This window comes from Pelophylax lessonae (assembly GCF_965119305.1).
Source record: "Pelophylax lessonae genome assembly, chromosome: 7".
Taxonomy (NCBI): Eukaryota; Metazoa; Chordata; class Amphibia; order Anura; family Ranidae; genus Pelophylax; species Pelophylax lessonae.
Genome location: NC_138774.1, coordinates 28,141,194 through 28,163,695, shown reverse-complemented (window position 1 = coordinate 28,163,695; position 22,502 = coordinate 28,141,194).

Below are 22,502 nucleotides of genomic sequence, written 5' to 3'. Positions count from 1 at the left end.
TAACCATTTGCAGTAACAATCAAATAACACCAGTATACACAGTATCAGAAAGTAGTGAATGGATCACTCAGAAAAACTATGAATTGCTTTTAGGAATACTCCTACTAAAGGGGGACCCCAGACCAGCCTATAGTACCTATATCCTAATGGGAGATGAGGTAATCTAGATACAAGCAGCGTGTCCCCTTTAAAAGCAATAAAATAGCAATGTTTAAAGTGCAAGACCTTGCTATTATCTTCACCGGCAGTTGGAGTCCAAAGAACAAAGATTTCCCAAATGTAGCACAGTGTGAGACAAGCAGTGCAAGATAGCTGGATCTGACTAATAATGATCCGCTATTTGATCCAGATGTAGTGTGTTTGTATATCCCGTGTTTAAAGGGATGTAGTAGTAGCTGATAACTTGATTTTGAGTAGGTGCTCTCCCACCGATCCTGTTGACTGTTTTATAACTCCTTGAAGACCAAGCAATAAAGTATACAAGTCATCAGATACATTTAGATCATTTTGATAACAACCCATTAATAGATTACGGACCCACCAAGAAGTGTCAAAGGGTAGGGCAGGGTCATCCTCCAGCAAAGGTTCGGTAGAAGAAGCTGGCACTTGACTAGAACGTTGAGCTGTAGAGATGAGTTCATCAAACTTTCTCCAAGGGTGTCGTATGTTAGTCTCTTAGGTGGACGGATTAGCCGTCTAAGCCTTGAATACATGTCTCCTACAGCTTCAGACTCACGATCGGTATTATTATGTGATAAGCACTGAACAAATTGCCTAATAGTGCTACGTAAAAACTGTGTTTTTCAAAATAGAAACAACATGTTAAAATCTTGATGGATTTTCACAATATCTCATATTGTTGTGTCCATTTGTTCAGATGGCAGTGGTAGGGTTGACCGTGTGGCCTAATGGATAAGGCGTCTGACTTCGGATCAGAAGATTGAGGGTTCAAGTCCCTTCATGGTCGATTTTGCACTTCTGCTAGTTATTTGCAATGAACCCACGACTTCTAGATAAAGGAATCATGATTGACTATTAGATATTGTATATGTTGTACAATAAGAAATGCTAATATGTTGTAAAAAAGGATTGAGTCAAACATTCGGAAGTTCACTGAACGTACAAATTTGTCAGGGGCTTGCCCCGCCGAACATCCTGCAAGGCACCGGGCACTGCACAAGGCATTCTGCACCCTTATTGGGCAGAGCTTTGCCAAACTAGGGTGCAGTGTAAGCTGGTAGTTAAGCAGTGGCGTTCTTATCAACTGATGGGTCAACAGTTTCAATGGGTTTCCCCGCTTATAGCTGAATTTAAAAAAAATATGCCATTTAAAAAAAAAAAAAAAAAGGAATGGTGTTGTCCCCAATTCTATATCAGACCCTTCGGGTCTGGTATGGATTTTATGAGGGTCCCCCCAAAAACCATATCAGACCCTTATGCGAGCATTCAGCCCGGCAGGTCTGGAAAGGGGTGGGGGGTGAACAAGCGAGACCGCCCTACTAGGCCACATGCCCTCAACATGGGGGGGTGGTTTGGGGCAGGGGGGCTGTTCTTCCATACCCCACAGCACCTTGTCCCCATGTTGATGGGGAAATGGGTTTCTTCCCTAAAACCCTGAGCTGTGGTTGTCGGGGTCTGCGGGCAAGGGCTAATCGGAATCTGGAAACCCCTTTTATCAAGGGCACTCCCAGATCCCAGCACCTTGTTAAGAGTTGTTCACTTCCCAACAGTTGGGTGTTCTGGTCTCTGGATGGAGGCGTAGGTTCAAATCCCACTTCTGACAGTACACTTTTCTTAAATTGCATTATAATGTATTTATCACATCAACTCTTCAAAGAATGAATCTTGTATATCTAGCACCATACCTCCTATACTTCTATTGTTTAGATTGCATTTGTCTTTGTAGCCTATGTTTGCATGACATGTATGTCCCTGTCAGTTCCACCTAAGCAGCCACCCTTATGTGCATGCTCCCAGAGGGACTATGAAGGTTTGGGTGGAGGAAATATGGGGCATATAGTTCTGACACAAGAGGTCACCTGAGAATAGTGCAAATCCCCTGATTACACTTACTAGTGAATGAGGCTGCCCATATATCACTAGTCAATTGTCAGGATGGCCGAGCGGTCTAAGGCGCCAGACTCAAGAAGTGTGTTCTCTTCCCAACAGTTGGGTATTCTGGTCTCCAAATGGAGGCGTGGGTTCAAATCTCACTTCTGACAGTACCCTTTTCTTAAGTTGCATTATAATGTATTTATCACATCAACTCTTCAAAGAATTCATCTTGTATATACAGCACCATACATCATGCACTTCTATTGTTGAGGTCAAATTTGTCTTTGCAGCCTCTGCATAGCATGTATGTAGTACTGACCCATTAGGAGTTGCTTGAAATTGCATGTTCTTCTGTGCCGCCTTGACCCTGTGAACTGTTCAGTCCTCCTGACACTCTAGGTTCAGACATGTTGTGTATACCTTTAAATGACACAATGCAGATCTCTTTTAACTCTTTAGAGTTACTTTACTCAAAAGAAAGGCTTAAAAGAGGTATTAATCAACGAGGCCCTAGATAAACCGCCAGGACTTAGTTGAAATAATACTAGTGTAATGGAATCCGATGACCCACACTGTACTTGTGGTAAGTAAGTATATGGCTTCCTCGCAGTAATGAACATAGATATCAAATCCCATCCGCCGTCATACAAAGCTAGCCTGACACTTTGTTTGTATACTGGAAACAACTCACTCCATTATTGAACAAGGAACAGACTTTAATACACTTGAGAAGAAAGTCAGTCACTACATGATTATTTACCCAAAATATCACACCATGGTTAGATAACGAGGTACAGCTGACTCATGGCTAATCTCCATTAACATGTTAATTAACTCAGTACACTTAAGCCAGCCTGGAAGACCAGACTGCCGGCACCAAGGCTAAAACAAGATACAATACACATATCATAGTGTAAATACTGAGAACCCACCGTAAACAATAGGTGAGAAAATCAGCATAATTTACAATGCGTGGAAGATAGGTGTTTGAGCTGATGACATGCATCTGTTACAAGTCTGACCAACTGAAGCAGTCCAAACCATCAATTTATCTGTCACATTGTTTTTTTTTTTTTTTCAGTCTCAGTGATGGTGCGTACCATCACAACTAGGAAAACAGTTAAGTAACCATTTGCAGTAACAATCAAATAACACCAGTATACACAGTATCAGAAAGTAGTGAATGGATCACTCAGAAAAACTATGAATTGCTTTTAGGAATACTCCTACTAAAGGGGGACCCCAGACCAGCCTATAGTACCTATATACTAATGGGAGATGAGGTAATCTAGATACAAGCAGCGTGTCCCCTTTAAAAGCAATAAAATAGCAATGTTTAAAGTGCAAGACCTTGCTATTATCTTCACCGGCAGTTGGAGTCCAAAGAACAAAGATTTCCCAAATGTAGCACAGTGTGAGACAAGCAGTGCAAGATAGCTGGATCTGACTAATAATGATCCGCTATTTGATCCAGATGTAGTGTGTTTGTATATCCCGTGTTTAAAGGGATGTAGTAGTAGCTGATAACTTGATTTTGAGTAGGTGCTCTCCCACCGATCCTGTTGACTGTTTTATAACTCCTTGAAGACCAAGCAATAAAGTATACAAGTCATCAGATACATTTAGATCATTTTGATAACAACCCATTAATAGATTACGGACCCACCAAGAAGTGTCAAAGGGTAGGGCAGGGTCATCCTCCAGCAAAGGTTCGGTAGAAGAAGCTGGCACTTGACTAGAACGTTGAGCTGTAGAGATGAGTTCATCAAACTTTCTCCAAGGGTGTCGTATGTTAGTCTCTTAGGTGGACGGATTAGCCGTCTAAGCCTTGAATACATGTCTCCTACAGCTTCAGACTCACGATCGGTATTATTATGTGATAAGCACTGAACAAATTGCCTAATAGTGCTACGTAAAAACTGTGTTTTTCCAAATAGAAACAACATGTTAAAATCTTGATGGATTTTCACAATATCTCATATTGTTGTGTCCATTTGTTCAGATGGCAGTGGTAGGGTTGACCGTGTGGCCTAATGGATAAGGCGTCAGACTTCGGATCAGAAGATTGAGGGTTCGAGTCCCTTCATGGTCAATTTTGCACTTCTACTAGTTATTTGCAATGAACCCACGACTTCTAGATAAAGGAATCATGATTGACTATTAGATATTGTATATGTTGTACAATAAGAAATGCTAATATGTTGTAAAAAAGGATTGAGTCAAAAATTCGGAAGTTCACTGAACGTATAAATTTGTCGGGCGCTTGCCCCGCCGAACATCCTGCAAGGCACCGGGCACTGCACAAGGCATTCTGCACCCTTATTGGGCAGAGCTTTGCCAAACTAGGGTGCAGTGTAAGCTGGTAGTTAAGCAGTGGCGTTCTTATCAACTGATGGGTCAACAGTTTCGATGGGTTTCCCCGCTTATAGCTGAATTTTAAAAAAATATGCCATTTAAAAAAAAAAAAAAAAAGGCCATGGGTTGTCCCCAATTCTATATCAGACCCTTCGGGTCTGGTATGGATTTTATGAGGGTCCCCCCAAAAACCATATCAGACCCTTATGCGAGCATTCAGCCCGGCAGGTCTGGAAAGGGGTGGGGGGTGAACAAGCGAGACCGCCCTACTAGGCCACATGCCCTCAACATGGGGGGGTGGTTTGGGGCAGGGGGGCTGTTCTTCCATACCCCACAGCACCTTGTCCCCATGTTGATGGGGAAATGGGTTTCTTCCCTAAAACCCTGAGCTGTGGTTGTCGGGGTCTGCGGGCAAGGGCTAATCGGAATCTGGAAACCCCTTTTATCAAGGGCACTCCCAGATCCCAGCACCTTGTTAAGAGTTGTTCACTTCCCAACAGTTGGGTGTTCTGGTCTCTGGATGGAGGCGTAGGTTCAAATCCCACTTCTGACAGTACACTTTTCTTAAATTGCATTATAATGTATTTATCATATCAACTCTTCAAAGAATGAATCTTGTATATCTAGCACCATACCTCCTATACTTCTATTGTTCAGATTCCATTTGTCTTTGTAGCCTATGTTTGCATGACATGTATGTCCCTGTCAGTTCCACCTAAGCAGCCACCCTTATGTGCATGCTCCCAGAGGGACTATGAAGGTTTGGGGGGAGGAAATATGGGGCATATAGTTCTGACACAAGAGGTCACCTGAGAATAGTGCAAATCCCCTGATTACACTTACTAGTGAATGAGGCTGCCCAAATATCACTAGTCAATTGTCAGGATGGCCGAGCGGTCTAAGGCGCCAGACTCAAGAAGTGTGTTTTCTTCCCAACAGTTGGGTATTCTGGTCTCCAAATGGAGGCGTGGGTTCAAATCCCACTTCTGACAGTACCCTTTTCTTAAGTTGCATTATAATGTATTTATCACATCAACTCTTCAAAGAATTCATCTTGTATATACAGCACCATACATCATGCACTTCTATTGTTGAGGTCAAATTTGTCTTTGCAGCCTCTGCATAGCATGTATGTAGTACTGACCCATTAGGAGTTGCTTGAAATTGCATGTTCTTCTGTGCCGCCTTGACCCTGTGAACTGTTCAGTCCTCCTGACACTCTAGGTTCAGACATGTTGTGTATACCTTTAAATGACACAATGCAGATCTCTTTTAACTCTTTAGAGTTACTTTACTCAAAAGAAAGGCTTAAAAGAGGTATTAATCAACGAGGCCCTAGATAAACCGCCAGGACTTAGTTGAAATAATACTAGTGTAATGGAATCCGATGACCCACACTGTACTTGTGGTAAGTAAGTATATGGCTTCCTCGCAGTAATGAACATAGATATCAAATCCCATCCGCCGTCATACAAAGCTAGCCTGACACTTTGTTTGTATACTGGAAACAACTCACTCCATTATTGAACAAGGAACAGACTTTAATACACTTGAGAAGAAAGTCAGTCACTACATGATTATTTACCCAAAATATCACACCATGGTTAGATAACGAGGTACAGCTGACTCATGGCTAATCTCCATTAACATGTTAATTAACTCAGTACACTTAAGCCAGCCTGGAAGACCAGACTGCCGGCACCAAGGCTAAAACAAGATACAATACACATATCATAGTGTAAATACTGAGAACCCACCGTAAACAATAGGTGAGAAAATCAGCATAATTTACAATGCGTAGAAGACAGGTGTTTGAGCTGATGACATGCATCTGTTACAAGTCTGACCAACTGAAGCAGTCCAAACCATCAATTTATCTGTCACATTGTTTTTTTTTTTTTCAGTCTCAGTGATGGTGCGTACCATCACAACTAGGAAAACAGTTAAGTAACCATTTGCAGTAACAATCAAATAACACCAGTATACACAGTATCAGAAAGTAGTGAATGGATCACTCAGAAAAACTATGAATTGCTTTTAGGAATACTCCTACTAAAGGGGGACCCCAGACCAGCCTATAGTGCCTATATCCTAATGGGAGATGAGGTAATCTAGATACAAGCAGCGTGTCCCCTTTAAAAGCAATAAAATAGCAATGTTTAAAGTGCAAGACCTTGCTATTATCTTCACCGGCAGTTGGAGTCCAAAGAACAAAGATTTCCCAAATGTAGCACAGTGTGAGACAAGCAGTGCAAGATAGCTGGATCTGACTAATAATGATCCGCTATTTGATCCAGATGTAGTGTGTTTGTATATCCCGTGTTTAAAGGGATGTAGTAGTAGCTGATAACTTGATTTTGAGTAGGTGCTCTCCCACCGATCCTGTTGACTGTTTTATAACTCCTTGAAGACCAAGCAATAAAGTATACAAGTCATCAGATACATTTAGATCATTTTGATAACAACCCATTAATAGATTACGGACCCACCAAGAAGTGTCAAAGGGTAGGGCAGGGTCATCCTCCAGCAAAGGTTCGGTAGAAGAAGCTGGCACTTGACTAGAACGTTGAGCTGTAGAGATGAGTTCATCAAACTTTCTCCAAGGGTGTCGTATGTTAGTCTCTTAGGTGGACGGATTAGCCGTCTAAGCCTTGAATACATGTCTCCTACAGCTTCAGACTCACGATCGGTATTATTATGTGATAAGCACTGAACAAATTGCCTAATAGTGCTACGTAAAAACTGTGTTTTTCAAAATAGAAACAACATGTTAAAATCTTGATGGATTTTCACAATATCTCATATTGTTGTTTCCATTTGTTCAGATGGCAGTGGTAGGGTTGACCGTGTGGCCTAATGGATAAGGCGTCTGACTTCGGATCAGAAGATTGAGGGTTCGAGTCCCTTCATGGTCGATTTTGCACTTCTGCTAGTTATTTGCAATGAACCCACGACTTCTAGATAAAGGAATCATGATTGACTATTAGATATTGTATATGTTGTACAATAAGAAATGCTAATATGTTGTAAAAAAGGATTGAGTCAAACATTCGGAAGTTCACTGAACGTACAAATTTGTCGGGCGCTTGCCCCGCCGAACATCCTGCAAGGCACCGGGCACTGCACAAGGCATTCTGCACCCTTATTGGGCAGAGCTTTGCCAAACTAGGGTGCAGTGTAAGCTGGTAGTTAAGCAGTGGCGTTCTTATCAACTGATGGGTCAACAGTTTCGATGGGTTTCCCCGCTTATAGCTGAATTTAAAAAAAATATGCCATTTAAAAAAGAAAACAAAGGCCTGGGGTTGTCCCCAATTCTATATCAGACCCTTCGGGTCTGGTATGGATTTTATGAGGGTCCCCCCAAAAACCATATCAGACCCTTATGCGAGCATTCAGCCCGGCAGGTCTGGAAAGGGGTGGGGGGTGAACAAGCGAGACCGCCCTACTAGGCCACATGCCCTCAACATGGGGGGGTGGTTTGGGGCAGGGGGGCTGTTCTTCCATACCCCACAGCACCTTGTCCCCATGTTGATGGGAAAATGGGTTTCTTCCCTAAAACCCTGAGCTGTGGTTGTCGGGGTCTGCGGGCAAGGGCTAATCGGAATCTGGAAACCCCTTTTATCAAGGGCACTCCCAGATCCCAGCACCTTGTTAAGAGTTGTTCACTTCCCAACAGTTGGGTGTTCTGGTCTCTGGATGGAGGCGTAGGTTCAAATCCTACTTCTGACAGTACACTTTTCTTAAATTCCATTATAATGTATTTATCACATCAACTCTTCAAAGAATGAATCTTGTATATCAAGCACAATACCTCCTATACTTCTATTGTTCAGATTCCATTTGTCTTTGTAGCCTATGTTTGCATGACATGTATGTCCCTGTCAGTTCCACCTAAGCAGCCACCCTTATGTGCATGCTCCCAGAGGGACTATGAAGGTTTGGGTGGAGGAAATATGGGGCATATAGTTCTGACACAAGAGGTCACCTGAGAATAGTGCAAATCCCCTGATTTCACTTACTAGTGAATGAGGCTGCCCATATATCACTAGTCAATTGTCAGGATGGCCGAGCGGTCTAAGGCGCCAGACTCAAGAAGTGTGTTCTCTTCCCAACAGTTGGGTATTCTGGTCTCCAAATGGAGGCGTGGGTTCAAATCCCACTTCTGACAGTACCCTTTTCTTAAGTTGCATTATAATGTATTTATCACATCAACTCTTCAAAGAATTCATCTTGTATATACAGCACCATACATCATGCACTTCTATTGTTGAGGTCAAATTTGTCTTTGCAGCCTCTGCATAGCATGTATGTAGTACTGACCCATTAGGAGTTGCTTGAAATTGCATGTTCTTCTGTGCCGCCTTGACCCTGTGAACTGTTCAGTCCTCCTGACACTCTAGGTTCAGACATGTTGTGTATACCTTTAAATGACACAATGCAGATCTCTTTTAACTCTTTAGAGTTACTTTACTCAAAAGAAAGGCTTAAAAGAGGTATTAATCAACGAGGCCCTAGATAAACCGCCAGGACTTAGTTGAAATAATACTAGTGTAATGGAATCCGATGACCCACACTGTACTTGTGGTAAGTAAGTATATGGCTTCCTCGCAGTAATGAACATAGATATCAAATCCCATCCGCCGTCATACAAAGCTAGCCTGACACTTTGTTTGTATACTGGAAACAACTCACTCCATTATTGAACAAGGAACAGACTTTAATACACTTGAGAAGAAAGTCAGTCACTACATGATTATTTACCCAAAATATCACACCATGGTTAGATAACGAGGTACAGCTGACTCATGGCTAATCTCCATTAACATGTTAATTAACTCAGTACACTTAAGCCAGCCTGGAAGACCAGACTGCCGGCACCAAGGCTAAAACAAGATACAATACACATATCATAGTGTAAATACTGAGAACCCACCGTAAACAATAGGTGAGAAAATCAGCATAATTTACAATGCGTAGAAGACAGGTGTTTGAGCTGATGACATGCATCTGTTACAAGTCTGACCAACTGAAGCAGTCCAAACCATCAATTTATCTGTCACATTGTTTTTTTTTTTTTCAGTCTCAGTGATGGTGCGTACCATCACAACTAGGAAAACAGTTAAGTAACCATTTGCAGTAACAATCAAATAACACCAGTATACACAGTATCAGAAAGTAGTGAATGGATCACTCAGAAAAACTATGAATTGCTTTTAGGAATACTCCTACTAAAGGGGGACCCCAGACCAGCCTATAGTACCTATATCCTAATGGGAGATGAGGAAATCTAGATACAAGCAGCGTGTCCCCTTTAAAAGCAATAAAATAGCAATGTTTAAAGTGCAAGACCTTGCTATTATCTTCACCGGCAGTTGGAGTCCAAAGAACAAAGATTTCCCAAATGTAGCACAGTGTGAGACAAGCAGTGCAAGATAGCTGGATCTGACTAATAATGATCCGCTATTTGATCCAGATGTAGTGTGTTTGTATATCCCGTGTTTAAAGGGATGTAGTAGTAGCTGATAACTTGATTTTGAGTAGGTGCTCTCCCACCGATCCTGTTGACTGTTTTATAACTCCTTGAAGACCAAGCAATAAAGTATACAAGTCATCAGATACATTTAGATCATTTTGATAACAACCCATTAATAGATTACGGACCCACCAAGAAGTGTCAAAGGGTAGGGCAGGGTCATCCTCCAGCAAAGGTTCGGTAGAAGAAGCTGGCACTTGACTAGAACGTTGAGCTGTAGAGATGAGTTCATCAAACTTTCTCCAAGGGTGTCGTATGTTAGTCTCTTAGGTGGACGGATTAGCCGTCTAAGCCTTGAATACATGTCTCCTACAGCTTCAGACTCACGATCGGTATTATTATGTGATAAGCACTGAACAAATTGCCTAATAGTGCTACGTAAAAACTGTGTTTTTCAAAATAGAAACAACATGTTAAAATCTTGATGGATTTTCACAATATCTCATATTGTTGTGTCCATTTGTTCAGATGGCAGTGGTAGGGTTGACCGTGTGGCCTAATGGATAAGGCATCTGACTTCGGATCAGAAGATTGAGGGTTCGAGTCCCTTCATGGTCGATTTTGCACTTCTGCTAGTTATTTGCAATGAACCCACGACTTCTAGATAAAGGAATCATGATTGACTATTAGATATTGTATATGTTGTACAATAAGAAATGCTAATATGTTGTAAAAAAGGATTGAGTCAAACATTCGGAAGTTCACTGAACGTACAAATTTGTCGGGCGCTTGCCCCGCCGAACATCCTGCAAGGCACCGGGCACTGCACAAGGCATTCTGCACCCTTATTGGGCAGAGCTTTGCCAAACTAGGGTGCAGTGTAAGCTGGTAGTTAAGCAGTGGCGTTCTTATCAACTGATGGGTCAACAGTTTCGATGGGTTTCCCCGCTTATAGCTGAATTTAAAAAAAATATGCCATTTAAAAAAAAAAACAAAGGCCTGGGGTTGTCCCCAATTCTATATCAGACCCTTCGGGTCTGGTATGGATTTTATGAGGGTCCCCCCAAAAACCATATCAGACCCTTATGCGAGCATTCACCCCGGCAGGTCTGGAAAGGGGTGGGGGGTGAACAAGCGAGACCGCCCTACTAGGCCACATGCCCTCAACATGGGGGGGTGGTTTGGGGCAGGGGGGCTGTTCTTCCATACCCCACAGCACCTTGTCCCCATGTTGATGGGAAAATGGGTTTCTTCCCTAAAACCCTGAGCTGTGGTTGTCGGGGTCTGCGGGCAAGGGCTAATCGGAATCTGGAAACCCCTTTTATCAAGGGCACTCCCAGATCCCAGCACCTTGTTAAGAGTTGTTCACTTCCCAACAGTTGGGTGTTCTGGTCTCTGGATGGAGGCGTAGGTTCAAATCCTACTTCTGACAGTACACTTTTCTTAAATTGCATTATAATGTATTTATCACATCAACTCTTCAAAGAATGAATCTTGTATATCAAGCACAATACCTCCTATACTTCTATTGTTCAGATTCCATTTGTCTTTGTAGCCTATGTTTGCATGACATGTATGTCCCTGTCAGTTCCACCTAAGCAGCCACCCTTATGTGCATGCTCCCAGAGGGACTATGAAGGTTTGGGTGGAGGAAATATGGGGCATATAGTTCTGACACAAGAGGTCACCTGAGAATAGTGCAAATCCCCTGATTTCACTTACTAGTGAATGAGGCTGCCCATATATCACTAGTCAATTGTCAGGATGGCCGAGCGGTCTAAGGCGCCAGACTCAAGAAGTATGTTCTCTTCCCAACAGTTGGGTATTGTGGTCTCCAAATGGAGGCGTGGGTTCAAATCCCACTTCTGACAGTACCCTTTTCTTAAGTTGCATTATAATGTATTTATCACATCAACTCTTCAAAGAATTCATCTTGTATATACAGCACCATACATCATGCACTTCTATTGTTGAGGTCAAATTTGTCTTTGCAGCCTCTGCATAGCATGTATGTAGTACTGACCCATTAGGAGTTGCTTGAAATTGCATGTTCTTCTGTGCCGCCTTGACCCTGTGAACTGTTCAGTCCTCCTGACACTCTAGGTTCAGACATGTTGTGTATACCTTTAAATGACACAATGCAGATCTCTTTTAACTCTTTAGAGTTACTTTACTCAAAAGAAAGGCTTAAAAGAGGTATTAATCAACGAGGCCCTAGATAAACCGCCAGGACTTAGTTGAAATAATACTAGTGTAATGGAATCCGATGACCCACACTGTACTTGTGGTAAGTAAGTATATGGCTTCCTCGCAGTAATGAACATAGATATCAAATCCCATCCGCCGTCATACAAAGCTAGCCTGACACTTTGTTTGTATACTGGAAACAACTCACTCCATTATTGAACAAGGAACAGACTTTAATACACTTGAGAAGAAAGTCAGTCACTACATGATTATTTACCCAAAATATCACACCATGGTTAGATAACGAGGTACAGCTGACTCATGGCTAATCTCCATTAACATGTTAATTAACTCAGTACACTTAAGCCAGCCTGGAAGACCAGACTGCCGGCACCAAGGCTAAAACAAGATACAATACACATATCATAGTGTAAATACTGAGAACCCACCGTAAACAATAGGTGAAAAAATCAGCATAATTTACAATGCGTGGAAGACAGGTGTTTGAGCTGATGACATGCATCTGTTACAAGTCTGACCAACTGAAGCAGTCCAAACCATCAATTTATCTGTCACATTGGTTTTTTTTTTTTCAGTCTCAGTGATGGTGCGTACCATCACAACTAGGAAAACAGTTAAGTAACCATTTGCAGTAACAATCAAATAACACCAGTATACACAGTATCAGAAAGTAGTGAATGGATCATTTAGAAAAACTATGAATTGCTTTTAGGAATACTCCTACTAAAGGGGGACCCCAGACCAGCCTATAGTACCTATATCCTAATGGGAGATGAGGTAATCTAGATACAAGCAGCGTGTCCCCTTTAAAAGCAATAAAATAGCAATGTTTAAAGTGCAAGACCTTGCTATTATCTTCACCGGCAGTTGGAGTCCAAAGAACAAAGATTTCCCAAATGTAGCACAGTGTGAGACAAGCAGTGCAAGATAGCTGGATCTGACTAATAATGATCCGCTATTTGATCCAGATGTAGTGTGTTTGTATATCCCGTGTTTAAAGGGATGTAGTAGTAGCTGATAACTTGATTTTGAGTAGGTGCTCTCCCACCGATCCTGTTGACTGTTTTATAACTCCTTGAAGACCAAGCAATAAAGTATACAAGTCATCAGATACATTTAGATCATTTTGATAACAACCCATTAATAGATTACGGACCCACCAAGAAGTGTCAAAGGGTAGGGCAGGGTCATCCTCCAGCAAAGGTTCGGTAGAAGAAGCTGGCACTTGACTAGAACGTTGAGCTGTAGAGATGAGTTCATCAAACTTTCTCCAAGGGTGTCGTATGTTAGTCTCTTAGGTGGACGGATTAGCCGTCTAAGCCTTGAATACATGTCTCCTACAGCTTCAGACTCACGATCGGTATTATTATGTGATAAGCACTGAACAAATTGCCTAATAGTGCTCCGTAAAAACTGTGTTTTTCAAAATAGAAACAACATGTTAAAATCTTGATGGATTTTCACAATATCTCATATTGTTGTGTCCATTTGTTCAGATGGCAGTGGTAGGGTTGACCGTGTGGCCTAATGGATAAGGCGTCTGACTTCGGATCAGAAGATTGAGGGTTCGAGTCCCTTCATGGTCGATTTTGCACTTCTGCTAGTTATTTGCAATGAACCCACGACTTCTAGATAAAGGAATCATGATTGACTATTAGATATTGTATATGTTGTACAATAAGAAATGCTAATATGTTGTAAAAAAGGATTGAGTCAAACATTCGGAAGTTCACTGAACGTACAAATTTGTCGGGCGCTTGCCCCGCCGAACATCCTGCAAGGCACCGGGCACTGCACAAGGCATTCTGCACCCTTATTGGGCAGAGCTTTGCCAAACTAGGGTGCAGTGTAAGCTGGTAGTTAAGCAGTGGCGTTCTTATCAACTGATGGGTCAACAGTTTCGATGGGTTTCCCCGCTTATAGCTGAATTTTAAAAAAATATGCCATTTAAAAAAAAAAAACAAAGGCCTGGGGTTGTCCCCAATTCTATATCAGACCCTTCGGGTCTGGTATGGATTTTATGAGGGTCCCCCCAAAAACCATATCAGACCCTTATGCGCGCATTCAGCCCGGCAGGTCTGGAAAGGGGTGGGGGGTGAACAAGCGAGACCGTCCTACTAGGCTACATGCCCTCAACATGGGGGGGTGGTTTGGGGCAGGGGGGATGTTCTTCCATACCCCACAGCACCTTGTCCCCATGTTGATGGGGAAATGGGTTTCTTCCCTAAAACCCTGAGCTGTGGTTGTCGGGGTCTGCGGGCAAGGGCTAATCGGAATCTAGAAACCCCTTTTATCAAGGGCACTCCCAGATCCCAGCACCTTGTTAAGAGTTGTTCACTTCCCAACAGTTGGGAGTTCTGGTCTCTGGATGGAGGCGTAGGTTCAAATCCCACTTCTGACAGTACACTTTTCTTAAATTGCATTATAATGTATTTATCACATCAACTCTTCAAAGAATGAATCTTGTATATCTAGCACCATACCTCCTATACTTCTATTGTTCAGATTCCATTTGTCTTTGTAGCCTATGTTTGCATGACATGTATGTCCCTGTCAGTTCCACCTAAGCAGCCACCCTTATGTGCATGCTCCCAGAGGGACTATGAAGGTTTGGGTGGAGGAAATATGGGGCATATAGTTCTGACACAAGAGGTCACCTGAGAATAGTGCAAATCCCCTGATTACACTTACTAGTGAATGAGGCTGCCCATATATCACTAGTCAATTGTCAGGATGGCCGAGCGGTCTAAGGCGCCAGACTCAAGAAGTGTGTTCTCTTCCCAACAGTTGGGTATTCTGGTCTTAAAATGGAGGCGTGGGTTCAAATCCCACTTCTGACAGCACCCTTTTCTTAAGTTGCATTATAATGTATTTATCACATCAACTCTTCAAAGAATTCATCTTGTATATACAGCACCATACATCATGCACTTCTATTGTTGAGGTCAAATTTGTCTTTGCAGCCTCTGCATAGCATGTATGTAGTACTGACCCATTAGGAGTTGCTTGAAATTGCATGTTCTTCTGTGCCGCCTTGACCCTGAGAACTGTTCAGTCCTCCTGACACTCTAGGTTCAGACATGTTGTGTATACCTTTAAATGACACAATGCAGATCTCTTTTAACTCTTTAGAGTTACTTTACACAAAAGAAAGGCTTAAAAGAGGTATTAATCAACGAGGCCCTAGATAAACCGCCAGGACTTAGTTGAAATAATACTAGTGTAATGGAATCCGATGACCCACACTGTACTTGTGGTAAGTAAGTATATGGCTTCCTCGCAGTAATGAACATAGATATCAAATCCCATCCGCCGTCATACAAAGCTAGCCTGACACTTTGTTTGTATACTGGAAACAACTCACTCCATTATTGAACAAGGAACAGACTTTAATACACTTGAGAAGAAAGTCAGTCACTACATGATTATTTACCCAAAATATCACACCATGGTTAGATAACGAGGTACAGCTGACTCATGGCTAATCTCCATTAACATGTTAATTAACTCAGTACACTTAAGCCAGCCTGGAAGACCAGACTGCCGGCACCAAGGCTAAAACAAGATACAATACACATATCATAGTGTAAATACTGAGAACCCACCGTAAACAATAGGTGAGAAAATCAGCATAATTTACAATGCGTGGAAGACAGGTGTTTGAGCTGATGACATGCATCTGTTACAAGTCTGACCAACTGAAGCAGTCCAAACCATCAATTTATCTGTCACATTGGTTTTTTTTTTTTCAGTCTCAGTGATGGTGCGTACCATCACAACTAGGAAAACAGTTAAGTAACCATTTGCAGTAACAATCAAATAACACCAGTATACACAGTATCAGAAAGTAGTGAATGGATCACTCAGAAAAACTATGAATTGCTTTTAGGAATACTCCTACTAAAGGGGGACCCCAGACCAGCCTATAGTACCTATATCCTAATGGGAGATGAGGTAATCTAGATACAAGCAGCGTGTCCCCTTTAAAAGCAATAAAATAGCAATGTTTAAAGTGCAAGACCTTGCTATTATCTTCACCGGCAGTTGGAGTCCAAAGAACAAAGATTTCCCAAATGTAGCACAGTGTGAGACAAGCAGTGCAAGATAGCTGGATCTGACTAATAATGATCCGCTATTTGATCCAGATGTAGTGTGTTTGTATATCCCGTGTTTAAAGGGATGTAGTAGTAGCTGATAACTTGATTTTGAGTAGGTGCTCTCCCACCGATCCTGTTGACTGTTTTATAACTCCTTGAAGACCAAGCAATAAAGTATACAAGTCATCAGATACATTTAGATCATTTTGATAACAACCCATTAATAGATTACGGACCCACCAAGAAGTGTCAAAGGGTAGGGCAGGGTCATCCTCCAGCAAAGGTTTGGTAGAAGAAGCTGGCACTTGACTAGAACGTTGAGCTGTAGAGATGAGTTCATCAAACTTTCTCCAAGGGTGTCGTATGTTAGTCTCTTAGGTGGACGGATTAGCCGTCTAAGCCTTGAATACATGTCTCCTACAGCTTCAGACTCACGATCGGTATTATTAAGTGATAAGCACTGAACAAATTGCCTAATAGTGCTACGTAAAAACTGTGTTTTTCAAAATAGAAACAACATGTTAAAATCTTGATGGATTTTCACAATATCTCATATTGTTGTGTCCATTTGTTCAGATGGCAGTGGTAGGGTTGACCGTGTGGCCTTATGGATAAGGCGTCTGACTTCGGATCAGAAGATTGAGGGTTCGAGTCCCTTCATGGTCGATTTTGCACTTCTGCTAGTTATTTGCAATGAACCCACGACTTCTAGATAAAGGAATCATGATTGACTATTAGATATTGTATATGTTGTACAATAAGAAATGCTAATATGTTGTAAAAAAGGATTGAGTCAAACATTCGGAAGTTCACTGAACGTACAAATTTGTCGGGCGCTTGCCCCGCCGAACATCCTGCAAGGCACCGGGCACTGCACAAGGCATTCTGCACCCTTATTGGGCAGAGCTTTGCCAAACTAGGGTGCAGTGTAAGCTGGTAGTTAAGCAGTGGCGTTCTTATCAACTGATGGGTCAACAGTTTAGATGGGTTTCCCCGCTTATAGCTGAATTTAAAAAAAATATGCCATTTAAAAAAAAAGAAAAAAAAGGCCTGGGGTTGTCCCCAATTCTATATCAGACCCTTCGGGTCTGGTATGGATTTTATGAGGGTCCCCCCAAAAGCCATATCAGAACCTTATGCGAGCATTCAGCCCAGCAGGTCTGGAAAGGGGTGGGGGGTGAACAAGCGAGACCGCCCTACTAGGCCACATGCCCTCAACATGGGGGGGTGGTTTGGGGCAGGGGGGCTGTTCTTCCATACCCCACAGCACCTTGTCCCCATGTTGATGGGGAAATGGGTTTCTTCCCTAAAACCCTGAGCTGTGGTTGTCGGGGTCTGCGGGCAAGGGCTAATCGGAATCTGGAAACCCCTTTTATCAAGGGCACTCCCAGATCCCAGCACCTTGTTAAGAGTTGTTCACTTCCCAACAGTTGGGTGTTCTGGTCTCTGGATTGAGGCGTAGGTTCAAATCCCACTTCTGACAGTACACTTTTCTTAAATTGCATTATAATGTATTTATCACATCAACTCTTCAAAGAATGAATCTTGTATATCTAGCACCATACCTCCTATACTTCTATTGTTCAGATTCCATTTGTCTTTGTAGCCTATGTTTGCATGACATGTATGTCCCTGTCAGTTCCACCTAAGCAGCCACCCTTATGTGCATGCTCCCAGAGGGACTATGAAGGTTTGGGTGGAGGAAATATGGGGCATATAGTTCTGACACAAGAGGTCACCTGAGAATAGTGCAAATCCCCTGATTACACTTACTAGTAAATGAGGCTGCCCATATATCACTAGTCAATTGTCAGGATGGCCGAGCGGTCTAAGGCGCCAGACTCAAGAAGTGTGTTCTCTTCCCAACAGTTGGGTATTCTGGTCTCCAAATGGAGGCGTGGGTTCAAATCCCACTTCTGACAGTACCCTTTTCTTAAGTTGCATTATAATGTATTTATCACATCAACTCTTCAAAGAATTCATCTTGTATATACAGCACCATACATCATGCACTTCTATTGTTGAGGTCAAATTTGTCTTTTCAGCCTCTGCATAGCATGTATGTAGTACTGACCCATTAGGAGTTGCTTGAAATTGCATGTTCTTCTGTGCCGCCTTGACCCTGTGAACTGTTCAGTCCTCCTGACACTCTAGGTTCAGACATTTTGTGTATACCTTTAAATGACACAATGCAGATCTCTTTTAACTCTTTAGAGTTACTTTACTCAAAAGAAAGGCTTAAAAGAGGTATTAATCAACGAGGCCCTAGATAAACCGCCAGGACTTAGTTGAAATAATACTAGTGTAATGGAATCCGATGACCCACACTGTACTTGTGGTAAGTAAGTATATGGCTTCCTCGCAGTAATGAACATAGATATCAAATCCCATCCGCCGTCATACAAAGCTAGCCTGACACTTTGTTTGTATACTGGAAACAACTCACTCCATTATTGAACAAGGAACAGACTTTAATACACTTGAGAAGAAAGTCAGTCACTACATGATTATTTACCCAAAATATCACACCATGGTTAGATAACGAGGTACAGCTGACTCATGGCTAATCTCCATTAACACGTTAATTAACTCAGTACACTTAAGCCAGCCTGGAAGACCAGACTGCCGGCACCAAGGCTAAAACAAGATACAATACACATATCATAGTGTAAATACTGAGAACCCACCGTAAACAATAGGTGAGAAAATCAGCATAATTTACAATGCGTGGAAGACAGGTGTTTGAGCTGATGACATGCATCTGTTACAAGTCTGACCAACTGAAGCAGTCCAAACCATCAATTTATCTGTCACATTGTTTTTTTTTTTTTTCAGTCTCAGTGATGGTGCGTACCATCACAACTAGGAAAACAGTTAAGTAACCATTTGCAGTAACAATCAAATAACACCAGTATACACAGTATCAGAAAGTAGTGAATGGATCACTCAGAAAAACTATGAATTGCTTTTAGGAATACTCCTACTAAAGGGGGACCCCAGACCAGCCTATAGTACCTATATCCTAATGGGAGATGAGGTAATCTAGATACAAGCAGCGTGTCCCCTTTAAAAGCAATAAAATAGCAATGTTTAAAGTGCAAGACCTTGCTATTATCTTCACCGGCAGTTGGAGTCCAAAGAACAAAGATTTCCCAAATGTAGCACAGTGTGAGACAAGCAGTGCAAGATAGCTGGATCTGACTAATAATGATCCGCTATTTGATCCAGATGTAGTGTGTTTGTATATCCCGTGTTTAAAGGGATGTAGTAGTAGCTGATAACTTGATTTTGAGTAGGTGCTCTCCCACCGATCCTGTTGACTGTTTTATAACTCCTTGAAGACCAAGCAATAAAGTATACAAGTCATCAGATACATTTAGATCATTTTGATAACAACCCATTAATAGATTACGGACCCACCAAGAAGTGTCAAAGGGTAGGGCAGGGTCATCCTCCAGCAAAGGTTCGGTAGAAGAAGCTGGCACTTGACTAGAACGTTGAGCTGTAGAGATGAGTTCATCAAACTTTCTCCAAGGGTGTCGTATGTTATTCTCTTAGGTGGACTGATTAGCCGTCTAAGCCTTGAATACATGTCTTCTACAGCTTCAGACTCACGATCGGTATTATTATGTGATAAGCACTGAACAAATTGCCTAATAGTGCTACGTAAAAACTGTGTTGTTCAAAATAGAAACAACATGTTAAAATCTTGATGGATTTTCACAATATCTCATATTGTTGTGTCCATTTGTTCAAATAGCAGTGGTAGTGTTGACCGTGTGGCCTAATGGATAAGGCGTCTGACTTCGGATCAGAAGATTGAGGGTTCGAGTCCCTTCATGGTCTATTTTGCACTTCTGCTAGTTATTTGCAATGAACCCACGACTTCTAGATAAAGGAATCATGATTGACTATTAGATATTGTATATGTTGTACAATAAGAAATGCTAATATGTTGTAAAAAAGGATTGAGTCAAACATTCGGAAGTTCACTGAACGTACAAATTTGTTGGGGGCTTGCCCCGCCGAACATCCTGCAAGGCACCGGGCACTGCACAAGGCATTCTGCACCCTTATTGGGCAGAGCTTTGCCAAACTAGGGTGCAGTGTAAGCTGGTAGTTAAGCAGTGGCGTTCTTATCAACTGATGGGTCAACAGTTTCGATGGGTTTCCCCGCTTATAGCTGAATTTAAAAAAAATATGCCATTTAAAAAAAAAAAACAAAGGCCTGGGGTTGTCCCCAATTCTATATCAGACCCTTCGGGTCTGGTATGGATTTTATGAGGGTCCCCCCAAAAACCATATCAGACCCTTATGCGAGCATTCAGCCCGGCAGGTCTGGAAAGGGGTGGGGGGTGAACAAGCGAGACCGCCCTACTAGGCCACATGCCCTCAACATGGGGGGGTGGTTTGGGGCAGGGGGGCTGTTCTTCCATACCCCACAGCACCTTGTCCCCATGTTGATGGGGAAATGGGTTTCTTCCCTAAAACCCTGAGCTGTGGTTGTCGGGGTCTGCGGGCAAGGGCTAATCGGAATCTGGAAACCCCTTTTATCAAGGGCACTCCCAGATCCCAGCACCTTGTTAAGAGTTGTTCACTTCCCAACAGTTGGGTGTTCTGGTCTCTGGATGGAGGCGTAGGTTCAAATCCCACTTCTGACAGTACACTTTTCTTAAATTGCATTATAATGTATTTATCACATCAACTCTTCAAAGAATGAATCTTGTATATCTAGCACCATACCTCCTATACTTCTATTGTTCAGATTCCATTTGTCTTTGTAGCCTATGTTTGCATGACATGTATGTCCCTGTCAGTTCCACCTAAGCAGCCACCCTTATGTGCATGCTCCCAGAGGGACTATGAAGGTTTGGGTGGAGGAAATATGGGGCATATAGTTCTGACACAAGAGGTCACCTGAGAATAGTGCAAATCCCCTGATTACACTTACTAGTGAATGAGACTGCCCATATATCACTAGTCAATTGTCAGGATGGACGAGCGTTCTAAGGCGCCAGACTCAAGAAGTGTGTTCTCTTCCCAACAGTTGGGTATTCTGGTCTCCAAATGGAGGCGTGGGTTCAAATCCCACTTCTGACAGTACACTTTTCTTAAGTTGCATTATAATGTATTTATCACATCAACTCTTCAAAGAATTCATCTTGTATATACAGCACCATACATCATGCACTTCTATTGTTGAGGTCAAATTTGTCTTTGCAGCCTCTGCATAGCATGTATGTAGTACTGACCCATTAGGAGTTGCTTGAAATTGCATGTTCTTCTGTGCCGCCTTGACCCTGTGAACTGTTCAGTCCTCCTGACACTCTAGGTTCAGACATGTTGTGTATACCTTTAAATGACACAATGCAGATCTCTTTTAACTCTTTAGAGTTACTTTACTCAAAAGAAAGGATTAAAAGAGGTATTAATCAACGAGGCCCTAGATAAACCGCCAGGACTTAGTTGAAATAATACTAGTGTAATGGAATCCGATGACCCACACTGTACTTGTGGTAAGTAAGTATATGGCTTCCTCGCAGTAATGAACATAGATATCAAATCCCATCCGCCGTCATACAAAGCTAGCCTGACACTTTGTTTGTATACTGGAAACAACTCACTCCATTATTGAACAAGGAACAGACTTTAATACACTTGAGAAGAAAGTCAGTCACTACATGATTATTTACCCAAAATATCACACCATGGTTAGATAACGAGGTACAGCTGACTCATGGCTAATCTCCATTAACATGTTAATTAACTCAGTACACTTAAGCCAGCCTGGAAGACCAGACTGCCGGCACCAAGGCTAAAACAAGATACAATACACATATCATAGTGTAAATACTGAGAACCCACCGTAAACAATAGGTGAGAAAATCAGCATAATTTACAATGCGTGGAAGACAGGTGTTTGAGCTGATGACATGCATCTGTTACAAGTCTGACCAACTGAAGCAGTCCAAACCATCAATTTATCTGTCACATTGTTTTTTTTTTTTTTCAGTCTCAGTGATGGTGCGTACCATCACAACTAGGAAAACAGTTAAGTAACCATTTGCAGTAACAATCAAATAACACCAGTATACACAGTATCAGAAAGTAGTGAATGGATCACTCAGAAAAACTATGAATTGCTTTTAGGAATACTCCTACTAAAGGGGGACCCCAGACCAGCTTATAGTACCTATATCCTAATGGGAGATGAGGTAATCTAGATACAAGCAGCGTGTCCCCTTTAAAAGCAATAAAATAGCAATGTTTAAAGTGCAAGACCTTGCTATTATCTTCACCGGCAGTTGGAGTCC